Consider the following 18,154-nt stretch of genomic DNA (forward strand, 5'->3'; position numbering starts at 1 on the left):
AGGTTTGAAATGATTAATACACTTATGAAAAGATTCTCAACCCTGATAAATGAAAATCAAAGAATAAATACCATTTTTAAATGATAAGATGGACATTCTTAAAAGTGACAATATCCAGAGTAGGCTATCTTGTGAAAAGAGTGGAATTTTTCTTACATCATTGATAAAAACTCATTAGTACTTGCTTCTTTGGAGAAAAATTGCTTGGTGTTTAAAGCCCATACTCATGTACAACTTGATATAGCCAGCATCCTACAGAAATCGCTGCATCATACATAAAATACCTTTATCATATTTTTGATATTATATAGTAGCTCAAAATTAGAAATGAAATAAATGTCCTTTAAAAACTAAATAAAAGAATGAATTTCATGGTAAATACATTAAAAATTAGCCCTACCATATTTCTAATTTATCAGAGCAGACTTCCTGGAGGGCAGAGAATGGATAGCCCAGGGAGGAGATATTTCATCTTATTTTTTTTTAAATCACATTTCTTATTTTCCACCCTCTAATTCCTTTTGAAGGTAAAAATGAACCCTTAAGCAATTTTTAAAGCACAACCCACCTCAGACATACCCCAAACAAACAAATCTGTAGCGACCTGGAAATGCTATTCTTTTATGAATTGCCCCCCACCAATTCCTAATTTCTCTTTAGGAATATACTTGTATTTTCAGAATGCATACATAGCTAATATATTTGCGCTTTATGTTTTATTTTAATTATTGACCAAATTTACTTGCAATTAAACAGTATTATTATTTCTTTGAGTTCTTAAAGTAATTATACTCACATGTAATAAAGCAGGAGTGGGTTAATTGAAGTTATTGTTAATTGCATTAAAAATGTCAAGACAGTTAAGAATTTTAGATACATTTCCTTACTGTATAGTCACATCCACCAAGAAGTTCTAGGGTGTGAAATTGAAGGGAAAGTGTGGGAAACTGGTGTCACTTTTGAAACACAATCAATATGATAGTATTTTTAGTTAGATAATTAAAGAGTTGGGGCCAAATTAAACATAGTCACATATCCAACATTGATATAAAAATTGAAATATACTAATAGTAAGCAGACAGACCTGGATACGATCTCTTCCCCTGAGGATTTACACCAACTTCTCTGTCTCTTTCAGTGCTTCTCAGTTCTTTTACCTCTTCATCTCAGTCACAAGTACCTTGCCTCCTCCCAGAATAATTATGCTGCCCTAATGCCCAAATCTCTCAAAAGCTCTTACAATGGTAACATCATTGTTTCTGTTGTTCTACCCCCCAACTATTTTTTTTTCTTTTTATCTCTTACCAATCACGTTTTATCAGGAAAGACTGATGGCTATTCTGCGAGAATATGTCCAGAAAGTTACCACCACTTATCATTTCCCCTGATGCCATTTTGTGCATGCTTCTATCATCTATTATCTGAATTATTCCAATTACCTCTTAATTGGTCTTAGTTTCATCTTGTCCTCTGTAGATCATTGTCAGTAACAGCTATATTTCACTTTAAATATAAGTTAGAATATATCGGTCTTCTGTTCAAAATACACCTAACTTGGAGGAAAAAAGAGTTCATACAGGTATAATAATAGGACTCCAACCCAAAGGACCACCAAATATGATTCTAGGATCACTGTGTTCTTTTCTCTCTCTCACTTCACCACAGCCACATTTACTGGGGGAGCATATGAATTATTTTTTAAGCAATTCTTTGCTATAAGATCCTCACTAATATTTCAGCTTTTCAGTGAGATCTACCCTGAGCCTCCTATGTAAAAATATAAACCATGGAGACTCTTCCTTTTCCTCTTCGCTGATTTATTTTTCTCCCTTACACTTGTCAACTTCTAATACAGTATCTGTGACAAATTATATTTTCCAAAGGGAGCACAACATTATTTCCCATCCCATATACTCATCTGCAGCATAACCTTGGTGGATTCTAATTGCCTGCCTCTTGAATTAGAACTGGCAAGCAAATGACTTCTTGATGTATAAATGCAAGAGGAGTCATGTTCTGGGATTTCCATGGCTCTGTCATAAAGAATCTTGTCACTTTCACTGAGTTATTTTAGGATGCTTGTTTTTGGTTCTCTCTCTCTTTGAACTTAACCTCCATGCTGTGTGACATTCAAGTCACATGGAATGGTCAAATGTATATGCATCAATCCATACCTCCACCTCAGCTGATGGTTGACATTCACTGCCAGACATGTGAGTGAACCCTCTTGGATATCCAGCTTAGTCAAGCTTTCTCATAACTGCTGAAGACTCAACAGACAATTGGCTGCAGCTCCATGAGAAATATCAAGCAAAAAATGTCCATCTGAACCCAGACAACCCACAGATACCTAAAAGATAAAAATACTTTTTAATATATACTTGTTTTTTGTTTCCTTAAAAAAAATTGATTGATTGATTGATTGATTGATTGATTGATTTTGAGAGAGAGAGCACACTGGGTGGAAAAGGCAGAGGAAGGGGGAGAGAAGGAGACTCCCTGCTGAACACTGAGCCTAATGTGATGTAGGGCTTGATCCCACAACCCTGAGTTGACCTAAACTGAAATTTAGTTGGGCACTTAACTGACTGAGCCACCCAGGCACCCCTGTTTATTTGCTTTTAAACACAGTAATAGATTGCCACTATTTATCATGCTTATTGTATATTGGCCTAATAAGATGTAAGCCCCAAGATGGCAGGACATTTACTATATATAAGTATTGCTACCTCGGCTTTCTTTTGTCATTTGTTTGCATGATAAATGTTTCTCCATCCCCTCATTTTCAATCTGCAGGTGTCTTTTGGTCTGATATGAGTCTTTTGTAGGCAGCATAGAGTTGAGTCTTATTTTTTAATCCACTCTGTCATCCTGTCTTTTGATTGGAGCATTTAGTCCATTTATATTCAAAGTAATTATTGATAGATATGTATTTATTGCCATTTTTTAACTTGTTTTATGCTTGTGTTTATAGATTTTCTCTGACCTTTTCTTCTCTTACTCTCTTTCATGGTTTGCTGGCTTTCTTTAGTGATATACTTGAATCCCTTTCTCTTTATTCTTTGCATATTTTACTCATTAGTTTCTTCCCCCAAATTCACAATCTCCAAAAATGTCCCTACCCAGTCCAAGTAAGCATCCTCTCTTCCAGATCTAGTTGTCAGTGACTTTTTTTTTCCTCTCTGCTACACCAGTCAATCCATTAGCAATCTGGTTAACTACTTACAAATTTTGTCTTGTCAGACAGTTTCTCATCATTTCCAAATTATTCCCAAGTTTAAACCACCATTATTGCTTACATTTAGTTAATCTCCCATTATTCTTTCTACCTCGGACTTCTGTTACACATTCTCCAAAGAGGAATAAAATTAAATCTCCTAATGAGATGCTTCTTTATCAAATCCCTTCAAAACCTTCTTAAAAATAGCTAGATAAAAATGCAAAAATCTTACTTACTTTACAAAGTTCTTCAAGATAATATACCTGACTTCTTCAATGTTTCCTGTCAATGCTGTTTTTGCTCACTGTTCTCTAGTTAAAACAATTACTATGTGTTTTTGACAAAGCATCAAGCATGACCCAATCCAGGATTTTAGATTCTGCATCAACTCTTGGCTTTTCATAGTCTATGCCTTCAAATTTTCCATAATTTTCAGTCTACTCATTCAAATTATCCATAAACCTGAAGATTACCTCTATAAAGAAACCTTCCCTAACTGCAGTATCCAAATGCCATGCTTTACATCAGTTGTCAGCAAACTTATTGTTAAGACGCCAGATAGTACAGTAAGTATATTAATCTCTAATGTTCATATCTATCACAACTACTTAAACTTAGTCATTGTAGCATGAAAGTAGCCATTGGCAATATGCAAGTAAATGAGCATGTCTGTGTTATGCTGTAAATAAAATATTATTTACAAAAACAGGCAGCTAACTGGTGGATCATAGTTGGCTGACACCTTTTCTACATTGTTGGCATATTTTATTGTTTTTCTACAATTTGTCTACCTAACCTTGCATTATATGTTTATATTGTTTTGGTTTATTGCTTGCTTTTCTGTTGAATGTAAGCCCCTGAGGGAAGATGATTTCTCAGTTTTGTTAATTGCTCTGTCATAAACATGTAAAACAAAGCCTCAAACATTATGAAACTTCAATAAATATTGGCTGAATAAATGTATACATGAATGAGTCCATTGAATATTTAATCCAAATGTGAAGAAATTCTAAGAACCTACTCAGTCTTTTGATAATCTTAGACACTACCATTTTTTTTAAAGATGTTATTTATTTATTCATAAGGAACACAGAGAGACAAAGAAATAGGCAGAGGGAGAACCAAGCTCCCTTCAGGGAGCCTGATATGGGACTCAGTCCCAGGACCCCAGGATCATGACCTGAACCAAAGGTAGACACCGAGCCACTGAGCCACCCAGGCGCCCAAGACACTAACATTTTTTAAAATATTTTATTTATTTATTCATGAGACACACAGAGAGAGAGAGGCAGAGACACAGGCAGAGACCATGCAGGGAGCCTGATGTGGGACTTGATTCCGGGACTCCAAGATCACGGGCTGGGGCCGAAGGCAAGCGCTAAACCACTGAGCCACCCAGTGATTCCCCGACACTACCATTTTTAACAGTCACTCTTCATAAGTCTTAATGAAGGAAATTGCTAGTTTTAAGAAGTTGTTGCTTTGTTGTTGTTGTTGTTGTTTTTAATCAACATTGTGAATGCTCCAGATACTCCATTTGTTGAAATGATATTCCCTGTTTTTTCATTGGTACAACAGTTATTTTCTGTATGTAAATAACTCAATCTCTTTGGTTACTTTACACAATAAGGTCCTTTCTTAGGCACTAAAAAGCTACGAGTAAGATGTGCTAACTTACCAAAATGTATTCTGAATCGTTGATATGCAAATAGCTAATTTTAAAACAATGCTACTAAAAATAAATGTCATATTCTTAAAAATGTCTTCCAACTATGTTCTGGTGAATAAGGTTCAATTGTTTTATGTTGCCCTCTCAATAAACATCATTTTTGCTATTTGATACAAAGAGTATTTACTAATCTTTCTTGGAGTTCTGGCTTTTTGCTCTTAGGGGGCTACTTCTATGGAACATAAAATGTAATTCTAACTATGAAGAGCAGAAAAAAGAAAATGTCTATGTTGTGTTTGGGATGCAAGGTTACAGGAAATTTTAAGCAATCTGGGGTGTGAGGACTAATAAAATTTAGTGAATGCACACAAGGTAATAACACTACATTTTGAAGTGAAGGAATACTACAGCTCTAGAAATTATTCATTTAGCATAATTAAAACTTTATATCTATTGAATAACAACTCCCTATTCCAAACCCATCCTCCGCCCCTGGTAACCACTACTGTAGTCTCTGCTTCTAGAGTTTACTTTTTTAGATCCCTCATATAAGTGGAATCATGAAGTATTTGTCATTCTGTGACTGGATTATTTCACTTGTATCTTTGAGAGATTAGAGTAGATTAACCCAAATGAGGTGCTGCCAACAATGATTCCAAGTCAGAAAAAAAAATCCACAAAAGGTTTATATTTGGACTTTTTGGATAAAGAAAGATAGCCAGTAATATGTTTTGAAACAAGGGTGTAATATAATTTTAACTTACAAATATTTATCTGGGTTCTATGGGTGAATGTGCTTGAGGGTCAAGAATAGATGTAGAAAGTCAAGTTAAAAAGTTACTGCACTTGTGCAGGTGAGACATGATGGTAATTTAGACTATAAAGAGGCACTTAAAGTAGATCTAAGGAGAATCCAGAAACACTTGAAGCAAGAGTAGAAATTGATTATCCACATGCACTTTGGAGGCAGAGAAGTTACAGTTTAAATTTTTATTTTATCACTTATTAGGTATGTATGCCTTAACATGTTTTTGGCTAAAATTTGAATTATTAATTTCTAAATTATATTAGTATAATAATAGTATTTACATCATAAGGTTATTGTGTGAATTAAGTTAGTTAATATTTGCATTTTGTCTATGCGAAGAATGTTGTATGAATATAGGCTACAAATATGGCCATTTTAATAATATAAATCATAGGACTTAATAATATGGATGTGGGATTTAGGAAAAGAAGGGAGACAGGTGTGATTCCAAAACTTCAAGACTGAGAAGCTAAGTGACTAGTGGAGGCACTTAATGAAGATGACAGCCTGAAGGAGAAAAATATGCCAGGGTTATTGAGGAATATGATGATTTTAATTTTAGATAATAATATCCATCTCCCAGGTATTCTACTAGGATTAAGTAAAAATAAAATGAGGCATGTTTCACATCTCAGAACCTGCCAAGTATTAGATAATGTCTACATAATTATTTTGTTCTTCTATATTTCTCCTTTTCTAAATATTTTCTTCATTCTTCATTTTTATCAGAATACTGTTCCAGCTCTTGTCCCCCTCTCATACAACTTTAGCCATTTTTTCCCCTCCACATACCTATAAATTGAAAAAAAAAAAAAGTGTTCCTCTGAAAACTATAAATATTTCTCTCTCGATTATTGTTTTCATAGGTTAAAGCCTGGTCTATATAAGGTTAAATTCCTCAGGTGTGAATAAAGCATTCTGTGAACTTTTATGACACTATTATTTTTTTTTCATTCAACCTAACAATTTTCAAATTCACTTAATACTTGTTGCAATTAACTTTTACAAATCCAACAATTAGTTCATATTTGTTAATATGTTTTAAATTTTTCAGTTAATATTTATTTGCAATTTAACATTATTATATATCAAAATAAAATTTTCTTATATTCTAAACTACTTCTCATTATATGTTACCAAATGTCCTTTTTGAAAGTCTTCATTGATTCCTGTACATGTGCATTTATTTACTCATGTCTGTTCCACACCAGTTGTCTTCGGTATGCTTTCAAAACACAAAATTTATAAGGTCATTACGTAATGTGTATTGAACACCTACTTTTTAGGTCAGACACTGTTTTAGGTTCTTAGAATGGTTCAGTACACCAAAACCAAATACAGTTGAGTTTACATTTTATTGTAGGTAGGTTGCACTAAATTACAAAGAATAGATTTAAGCTTTATTTTTAGAGTCTAAATGCTATGGAAATAATAGCAGTAAAAAGAGAATCAGGAATTTGCGGCTACAGAGCTAGTAATTTAATTGTAATTTAAAGGAGAGCACAAGATAACTCTCATTAATTTAACATTTGAGCAAAGACTTGAAAGAGGTAAAGGGTTTAACCTTGGGGCTATCTAAAGAAAGATTATTCTAGACAAAAAAGATCTAAGGAGAAACAGTAAGGGGACAAGTATGACTTGTCCCCTTAAGGGCTGTGGCATTCAGCATAACTGAGTTAATAGAGAGTAGGGAACCTAAGTTTTTAGTGAACTTTGGAAATCAAATGTTTTCTGTAAAAAGTGCAGTAGGAAATAATTTTTGACATTTACAAGCTATGCAGACTCTGTCATAACTGCTCATTTATGCAAATGTAGCATATAGAATCACAACTCAAAAGTTGCACTACTAGTTATTTATCCAAAGGATACAAAAATACTGATTTGAAAGGACACATGTACCCAATGTTTATAGCCACAATGTCCGCACTAGCCAAAATATGGAAAGAGCCCAGATGTCTAGGGACAGATGAATGAATAAAGAAGATGCGGGAAAAAGATTATTCACCATAACCAAGTGGGATTTATCCCTGGGATGCAAGACTGGTTCAACACTCATAAAACAAACAATGTGATAAATCATATCAACAAGAGAAAAAACAAGTACCATATGATCCTCTCAATAGATGCAGAGAAAGCATTTCACAAATTATAGCACCCATTCCTGATCAAAACTCTTCAGACTGTAGGGGTAGAGGGAACATTCCTCAGCATCTTAAAAGCCATCTACGAAAAGCCCACAGCAAATATCATTCTCAATGAGGAAACACTGGGAGCCTTTCCCCGAAGATCAGGAACAAGACAGGGATGTCCACTCTCACCACTGCTATTCAACATAGTACTAGAAGTCCTAGCCTCAGCAATCAGATAACAAAAAGACATTAAAGGCATTCAAACTGGCAAAGAAGAAGTCAAACTTTCCCTCTTTGCAGATGACATGATACTGTACATAGAGAACCCAAGACTCCACCCCAAGATTGCTAGAACTCATACAGCAATTTGGTACCATGGCAGGATACAAAATCAATGCCCAGAAATCAGTGGCATTTCTATACACAAACAATGAAACTGAATAAAGAGAAATTAAGGAGTCATCCCATTTACAATTACACCCAAAAGCATAAGATACCTAGGAATAAACCTAACCAAAGAGGTAAAGGATCTCTACCCTAAAAACTTCAGAACACTTCTGAAAGAAATGGAGGAAGACACAAAGAGATGGAAAAATATTTCATGCTCATGGATTGGAAGAATTAATTTTGTGAAAATGTCAATGCTACCCAAGGCAATTTACACATTTAATGCAATCCCTATCAAAATACCATGGACTTTCTTCAGAGAGTTGGAACAAATCATCTTAAGATTTGTGTGGAATCAGAAAAGACCCCGAATAGCCAGGGGAATATTAAAAAAGAAAACCATATCTGGGGGCTTCACAATGCCAGATTTTAGGTTGTACTACAAAGCTGTGATCATCAAGACAGTGTGGTACTGGCACAAAAACAGATACATGGATCAATGGAACAGAATAGAGAATCCAGAAGTGGACCCTCAACTTTATGGTCAACTAATATTAGACAAAGGAGGAAAGACTATCCACTGGGGGAAAAAAAAGACAGTCTCTTCAATAAATGGTGCTGGGAAAATTGGACAGCCACATGCAGAAGAATGAAACTAGACCATTCTCTTACACCATACACAAAAATAAACTCAAAATGGATGAAAGATCTAAATGTGAGACAAGATTCCATCAAAATCTAGAGGAGAACACAGGCAACACCCTTTCTGAACTTGGCCACAGCAACTTCTTGCAAGATACATCCATGAAGGCAGGGGAAACAAAAGCAAAAATGAACTAATGGGACTTAATCAAGATAAAAAGCTTCTACACAACAAAAGAAACAGCCAACAAAACTAAAAGACAACCTACAGAATGGGAGAAGATATTTGCAAATGACCTATCAGATAAAGGGCTAGTTTCCAAGATCTATAAAGAATTTATTAAACTCAACAGCAAAGAAACAAACAATCCAATCATGAAATGGGCAAAAGACATGAACAGAAATTTCACAGAGGAAGACATAAACATGGCCAACAAGCACATGAGAAAATGCTCCACAACACTTGCCATCAGGGAAATACAAATCAAAACCACAATGAGATACCACCTCACACCAGTGAGAATGGGGAAAATTAACAAGGCAGGAAACAATACATGTTGGAGAGGATGTGGAGAAAGGGGAACCCTCTTGCACTGTTGGTGGGAATGTGAACTGGTGCAGCCACTCTGGAAAACTGTGTGGAGGTTCCTCAAAGAGTTAAAAAATAGATCTGCCCTACAACCCATCAATTGCACTGCTGGGGATTTACCCCAAAGATACAGATGCAGTGAAATGCCAGGACACCTGCACCCCGATGTTTCTAGCAGCAATGTCCACAATAGCCAAACTGTGGAAGGAGCCTCGGTGTCCATCAAAAGATGAGTGGATAAAGAAGATGTGGTCTATGTATATAATGGAATATTCCTCAGCCATTAGAAACAACAAATACCCACCTTTTGCTTCAATGTGGATGGACCTGGAGGGTATTATGCTGAGTGAAATAAGTCAATCGGATAAGGACAAACATTATATGGTCTCATTCATTTGGGCAATATAAAAATTAGTGAAAGGGAATAAAGGGAAAGGAGAGAAAATGAGTGAAAATATCAGTGAGGGGGACAAACATGAGAGACACCTAACTCTGGGAAATGAACAACAGGTACTGGTAGGGGAGGTGGACGGGGGTTGGGGGTGACTGGGTGATGGGCACTGAGGGGGACACTTGGCGGGATAAGCACTGGGTGTTATGCTATATGTTGGCAAATTGAACTCCAATAAAAAATAATAATAATAAAAATAAAATTAAATAAACAGAAACTTAGAAAAAAAAGATGTGGGATATAGACAATGGAATATTACTCAGCCATTAAAAAGAATGAAATCTTACCATTTGCAACAATGTGGATGAAACTAGAGGGTATTATGCTTAGCAAAATAAATTAATCAGAGAGAGACAAATACCATATGATTTCATTCATGCGGAATTTAAGAAACAAAACAGATTAACATAGGGGAATGGAAGGAAAAATAAAAGAAGATAAAAACAGAGAGGGAAGCAAACCATAAGAGACTCTTAACTATAAGAAACAAATGGGGTTGCTGGAGGGAAGGTGGGTGTGGGGATGGGGTAATTGAGCGATGGGCATTAAGGTGGGCACTTGATGTAGTGAGCACTGGAGCTTATATGTGACTGATGAATCACAATTCTACCCTTGAAACTAATAATACACTGTATTTTAACTAAATTGAATTTAAATTTTAAAAAGTAAATTGAGAAGTTTTCATCTGGAAAAAAAAGTCATGGGCAATGCACTAAGTGAATTGGCATGTCTATGTTCCAATAAAAATTTATTTACAAAACAAACCTAAGGGTAGTGAGGCAGTTTGACCAACTCCTACTCACGGAATGAAGGAACAGCATAATCACACATTTATGTTCAGGGGATCACTTTTATTGTGATGCTGGGAAGAGATAGGAGTGGAAACGGAGTCTGGTGGGAGCACTTTGTATAATCAAGGTGAAATGGCGTGGTAGCGGTATTAGTGATAGGAAGCTCCTGAATTCTGCAAATATTTTAAAGATAAGGTGCACAGAAATTGTTGGTATAGATTGAATTCTTGTGTGTGACAGAGAAAAAGAGAAAGGGAGAAAGAAGGAGGGACAAGGGAGGTGTCAGTGGAGTTGTTAAGTCAGATTGATTGGTCCATGTCACCAGAAATTCAGAAATGCCATCAAATGAGATGGGAAGCAACCTGCATTTACAGAAATTGCAGGGTAAAATTTAGAAGTTAACTTTTGGATGTTTTCACTTTCAGATGTTATTAGATAATGCAAGTATGATGTCAAGTAAGCATTTGGATATAAGAATCTGAGGTACAAAACAAAACCTGCCCTGAAAAAAGGAATATGAGAATATTCCATTTATGGGTTATTTTTAAAGCCACAGGATGGAAATATGATCACCTGAACAATGAAAGAGCATAGAGGGAAAAAATTGAGTAATGAATAATGATGGTAACATGCCAACTTAAAGAAAAGTGAAAAGAGGGGAACTAACATAGAGACTTAGTAGGAGAAGCTGGTTATGTAAGAAGACAACTAAGAAAATGAAGTTTTAACCATTCTAGGTGAAGAAAGTGATGAAATTAGTTAAATGCTGATAGTGTGTTAAAAATGAGCTAAAAACTGATATTTCACCACTAGACTAACGAATGTGGAGATCATTACTGACCTTGATAAAAACAATTCTCTTAGAGTGGTGGTTACAAAGATTTGTTTGGAGTAGATTTAAGAAAGAAATGGTTGAGTGAAATTGGGGACAAAATACAAAAATATTTTTCAGGACTTTTGTGACAAAGGAGAAATGTGGATTAGAGCTTTAACTAGCAGGGAAAGTTTGATCAAACAAAATTGTTGCTTCTTATTTAAGTGGTAGAAATAAAAACATGTTTTTGTGTTAGTGAAAATTATCAAGAGAGAAAATGATGTTCTGAGAGGGGAAGTATTGCTGGAACAGCATCCTTCAGAATACATAAGAGAAGATAAGACATAGTGCAGGAAAGGAGGGATCAGCTTTAGATACAGTGAGGAAAAATAAACATTGAGAAATAGGAAAAGGAAAAGATCCATAAGACATGAGACTTGAAAGCAGGAAGAAGGAGAAGTATGTTTCTCGTAACTTTAGTGTTTCTGAAAAACATACCGCTCTCAAGCTGATAGTTCTCTATTTCCATCATCAACAAAACAATGTGCCACAAATGGGTTTAGAAAGCATGTAAAACAGATGTCAAGAAACCTTTCATTATACCGAGACCAATAAACATCAGGAATGACCCACCAAGCAAACCGTGGGTGTGGAATCATTGGAGCCCTCTAGGAAGTAATTTAAACACATCTTTAGTGATCAAAAAGCTTTATAGAGAAAGAAATTTGATGAATTACATGGTATTTAGTTTTTTTTTAACCTACATTTTCTCTGTTTTATGTTTTTTCCCCATGGTTTTGTAGGAAGATGCATTTCTTCCATCTGTTATTTACTATCTTAGGTACTGTATAGTAAACTACAGAATTCAATCTGAAAATTCAAGAAAACATCTTCACTAACAGTGGAGAAATTTAAATATAACTGCTTGCAATCATAAGAATCTATATAGTCTGCAAATACTTCATTTAAAAATAATAAATTAAGGCATAATAATTTTTTCTAGATTTAACTGTAAAAATACTCATTTACTCTAAAGAACCTTTGACCATTTCAGTAGATATATATGGAACTATTTTTAATTAAGTCTGACTCAGAAACTCTGTGAATCTCAGCATCTCACATTTTTATTTATTTCTATCTATGAATTTAGGGGAAAACATAACAGGGAAAATAATGTGGAGACTAAAAATTGTTGGTATTGACAGCTTTTTGAGTATGTATTACTTCTTTCATTTTTTCACAGATGTCATTTTTATTGTGTTACTTAACACAAATAACATAAATACTACTTACTATTTAGGTCACCGCAAATAACTGCAAATGAGATTTATAAAATTGTAAAAGTTGTCAGGAAACTTAAAATGTAACCAACAAAATAGTAGTGTTTTACATCATAATAACTAATGAAAACTATGTTCATGTATTTCTTTTGTGTTCAGTACTTGTCAGTTTTTCCTATGAAAATCAAAGTGTATTTGAGATGATTATTGTTTAAATATAGGAAGCATATGTTGAAAGGTACTGATAATTATTTATAACTATATTAGATATTAAGTGAAGAGCAAAACTTTATTTTTATTTGATAGTTATCAACCACATTTAGTTGATAACCACATTTAGTTCAACAAATGTGCAATTTTATTCCTCCCATTATGAGGCCACAATCTGACAGTCTCAGCAAAGCTTTACCTATGTGACAACCTGTTAGAAGATTGAATTGATCAATAAAATGTATTAATTATGTGCTTCGGCAAATTACAATGCCTTCTTTAGTGCCCACGTTTGATCCAACTGATTAAAAAATGGAATACTTTTCAAAATACAAATTTAAAACTTTCTTTTAATAATTCACAATTGCTATTTCATCTTTTCAATGACCTCAGTATAATCCACTTTCTCTTACATCTTTCCTTCATTTTCTGAATCTATCTCTCTATTGAAACATTTTACAGTACATTTAGGGGCTCTCATCTCAGAATAAACTAATAATCATGTAAGTGACATTCCCCAGATTCATTTTTTTTAAAGATTATATTTATTTATTCATGAGAGACACAGAGAGAGAGAGAGGGGAGAGATATTGGAAGAGGGAGGAGAAGCAGGCTACATGCAGAGAGCCTGATGTGGGACTCGATTCCGGGATCAGGCCCCAAGCCAAAGGCAGACGCTCAATGGCTTAGCCACCCAGGCATCCCACCCCAGATTCACTTCTATTACTATCTGACCTCTATTCATTTACCTAAATGTAAGATTCTAACAGGAATTTCAAGTATTGTATCCACTTACATATTTCCCATTCACATTTTCTTCTTTTCTCATCTAGTATTCCATCTGAGCTACCCCTTCAAAGCCACTCATGCTATGTTTATGATGACTAACCAGTTATGCAATCAAATGAATATTCCACATTTCTCAAGATCTTTTATCTCAGCTGCATTGAACACACTGCCTCACTGCCATCTTTTAAAAACAACTTTATTGAGGTGGAACCAACATACAATAAAATACATATTTTTAAATTATAAAATTTGGAACGTTTTGGCATATGTAATGTGTATGCATGGAAAACATCACAAAATAATGATAATGAATATGTTCATCGTGCATGTTTCCCTGTCTCCCTTTATACCTTTCTTCCCATTTTTTCTTGCACCAACACTCATGCCTACTTTCCATCCCCAAGATAACAGTGATATGTTGTCACGGATTAGCTTTTTTTTTTTTTTTTTTTCCTAGAGTATAATATAAACTAAACTATACAATGTTTCTTTTTGTATGGCTTCTTTCATTTAAGCATGATTATTTTGAAATTTTTCCATGTTAACATATATATAGATGTTTCAATTGATTTCATTCTGGTACTGTTTCATTATGTAGATAATACCACAGTTTATCATTTGCATGTTAATGGATATCTGAGTTAATTCCAGTTTTGATCTGTTACAAATAGAAATGCTGTAAACAATCTTTTAAAGCCTTTATATAGACATATACTTTTATTCTTCCTGGGTAAATACCAAAAGTAGAATGCCTACCTCATGGAGTAATTGAATATTTAACTTTATAAAACACTGCCAAACTGTTTTCCAAAAAAGCTATAGTAGTTTGCGTTCCTACCAGCAGAGTGTATGAGTTTCAGTTTCTTTACATCCTTATCACCAGTTAGCATAGTCAGTCTTCTTAATTTAGTCTTTTTTATTGAATGTATTTTAGTATCTCATTGTAGTATTAAGTTACATTTCATGAATGAATAGTGGTGTGTGTTTTTACATTCATAAGCTTATTTTCCATCTATATGCTTTCTTTGATGGAGTTTTTGTTCAAATATTTGGACCATTTAAAATTTTTCTTCTTTATTTTCTTATTACTGAATTTTGAATATTTGTTACACATTCTTTGTTAAGTATATTAACTACAAATACTTAACTCACAGCCTGTAGCTTATCTTTTGATTACCTTTACACTCTTGTGAAGAGAAGTTTTTGTTTGTTTGTTTGTTTTTGTTTTTGTTTTTGTTTTTGTTTTTGTTTTTTGTGAAGTACAGTTTTTCTATGGTTCACACTTTTGGTGTTCTAATCCATGAAATTTTTGTCTAATCCACAGTCACAAATATTTTCTCCAAACTTCATAAAATAGCATTGACATGAAACCTATAGTAACAGAAACAATCTAGTTTTAATCACACAAAGACAAGTAAATGAAATAAACCAAACTTCAGTAATATTGGGATAGTCTAACATATATGTGACTGGATTCAAAGTAGAGAGGAAACAGAAGAAAGAAGAATAGGAAATAGTTTTTGAAGAAACAATTGCCAGAAATTTTCACATTTTTTTGAAAACATAACCCACAGATCCACAAAGTTCAGTGAATCACAACAAAGATGAATAGAAAGAAATTAATGTAAGGCACATCATAAGAGAAAAAATGGAAAAAATCAACCTGTGTGGGAGAAAAAGAACCACTTTAGGTACAAAGGAACAAACTAGACTCATCATGGATTTCTTGTAAGAGTCTAAGCCAATTTAAATAAAATGGAAGAGAGTTCTGAAGTATTTAAAGACCACCACTCCCAACCTAGCATTCCATAACTAGTAAGAATAACTTTTAAAACAAATATAGTACATTTTAAACAAACAAAAGCCTGAGAGCATGGATTGCCAGATGTGCTATATTAGAAATGTTAAGCTGTTCACACAGAAATAAATGTTACTAGGTAAAAAACTGAACTGTTATCAAAGAATATTTTTTTAAATGCTGGAGATGATAAATATGTAGGCAAAAAAAGTATATTTTTCTCACTTCACTATCTTTAAACAGTAACTGGTTATTTATAGCAAAAGCAACAGCAATATACTATGGGGTTTGTAACATGAAGGTAAAATGTACAACAGTAGCACAAAGGATTGGAAGAAATAAATAACTTACTTTATCATGTTTGCATTAATAAGTGGTATTCTGTTATTTGAATGTGGAATGCGATGTGTAATATGCATGGGGGTGTTTGTAGTCACCTCAAAAAATCAAATATATATGACCAGTAAGATATTAATGGGGATAAGAAAGAGATACAGAAATGAGTATTCTTAATTAATTTAAATGCTGGGAGGAAAAGAAGAAAAAAGTTTAAAAAGTGATGAAACAAAGTACAAACAAAATGATAGATACCAACCTAACCACATGACAATGAATATAAATGATCTAAACACTCTAGATATCTAAAGATAGAGATTTCCATAGTGTGTATACTCAAAAAAAAACTATTGCTGTCTGTTAAAAACAGGAAAGTAGGGTATGAAAAGGGATATATGATTCAAAATCTAATCCTAAAAACAAGCTATATTACCAGAGATATAAACTGACATTTCTTACTGATACAAAGTTTATTTAGCAGTATAACATAGCAATTTTAAATGTTTGTAGTTAATAGCAGAGTATCAAAATGTATGAAATGATAACTCACAGAACATTAAAAGAAGAAAAAGAAAATTAAAGTTTTCTTCACACGTCTCAGAAAAATATAAGCAGTAAGCATTAATAACGGTCCATCAACATGAGTAAATTAACATTTACAGGAAAATTCACTCAAACTAAGAAGAATGCACACTCTATTTTCAAGTGCATATCATACTTTCACAAAGGTAAACTGCATAAAAGAATTTTTAATAAATTTAAAATGGTTGAAATCATATAGGGTATGTTTCTTGACCACAGTAGAAAGAATCAAATTGAAAATATTAATGACCATAATGTATATACTTGTCATTCAGATTGCTGGAATTAACTTTAATTTTTGGATGGATTGTATGTAAGTTGAAATTAAAATATAAAAAATACATGATTAAATTCAATTTTATTGAAAAATCACTAATAATGAAAATGTCTAAAACTCGGGAAATTGTATTAAGCGTTATTAGAATTCACAAAATGTATCCCATAATATTATTAAATATAAAATCATAAATTACATGCAATATATCTTTTTTTATATTCATGCTACCAACGTAGTATACCACTTAAGAGCATAGAGACTGAAGTCAGATTTTCTGGTTCTTACTGTTACTGTGAGCTAAATAAATTGCTTAGCCCACATGATTATCTGTTTGTTTGTTTCAATTCGGAAAATGATATTTACAACTACTTTTATCCTCAGGCTCTTTCTAGAATTGAAATGAAATAATCCTTATGCTGTGCCTGCAAGTTGATTGGAATATAGTTAATATCTAGTACAATTCTATTCTATTAGCAGTCACAAAGTAGCAGCAGTGTTAGTAGTAGAAGTGTTGTGGTAGTGTAGCCTTATTATTACCATTTACTTACAATATGCTTATACTAGTAAATTTCTCTAATATTAGTACTTTCATTTATACATTTAGGTTCATATTTTTATGATTGCAGTATTCTTTTGGTTTTAACTTTCTTTTTTTTATTTTATTTTATTTTTATTTTTTTATTTTTTTTATTTTTAATTTATTTTTTATTGGTGTTCAATTTACTAACATACAGAATAACCCCCAGTGCCCGTCACCCATTCACTCCCACCCCCCACCCTCCTCCCCTTCTACCACCCCTAGTTCGTTTCCCAGAGTTAGCAGTCTTTATGTTCTGTCTCCCTTTCTGATATCTTTCATTCATATTTCTATATATAAATGTTTATCAATTCTCTATGATGTGCAAACCACAAATTAGATGCCAGAAATATAAAGATGTCAAAAAACAGTATGGTTTCTCTCCCCAAAGAAGTTACAGTATTGGAAGGAGGAAAAAAATAAAAAGTAAACAAATGGATGCATACATACATTCTTTAAGGTTGAAATAATGTGCTGTGAAGGAAAGAAAGAAAGAGCATTGTTTGAAAATAAATATGGAAAGCGCCTGACTTCAATTGGAGTAGAATCATCAATATTGACTTCTCATTGGAGATGCTGTTTCATCTGAGAACTGAAAGTAGAAAATGGTCATGGGGATTGTGTAGTACTCCACAATGGAGGTAATTGGGAATGGTCTGAGAGAATATTAATTCTGCTGGAGAGAGAAAATTCAGTTCAGGTAGTTTGGACGTAGGAGGTGAGATTGGCATCTAATACATTAGGGTCATAGTGTCACTAGATAGTATTTAAATCCTTTGGAATGAATTTTGAAAAACATTTGAGA

General features: G+C 33.5%; 2 long non-coding RNA genes across 6 annotated transcripts in view; one reads left to right on the top strand and one right to left on the bottom strand.

Moving 5' to 3' along the window:
- LOC102155655 overlaps positions 1-18,154 on the top strand; it is a 276,612-nt gene that overhangs the window by 221,424 nt on the left and 37,034 nt on the right. The gene's annotated exons all lie outside the window — the stretch shown is intronic.
- Positions 1-18,154, bottom strand: part of LOC111091638 — a 98,519-nt gene that overhangs the window by 30,268 nt on the left and 50,097 nt on the right. Inside the window, exons 2-3 of the long non-coding RNA XR_005376351.1 lie at positions 2,175-2,350; positions 1,440-1,553 (exon numbers count right to left, since the gene is read on the bottom strand). This is a non-coding gene — a long non-coding RNA (uncharacterized LOC111091638). The remainder of the gene's footprint in view (positions 1-1,439; positions 1,554-2,174; positions 2,351-18,154) is intronic.

This window comes from Canis lupus, chromosome 22 (genome assembly GCF_011100685.1).
Source record: "Canis lupus familiaris isolate Mischka breed German Shepherd chromosome 22, alternate assembly UU_Cfam_GSD_1.0, whole genome shotgun sequence".
In the NCBI taxonomy this organism is placed as follows: domain Eukaryota; kingdom Metazoa; phylum Chordata; class Mammalia; order Carnivora; family Canidae; genus Canis; species Canis lupus.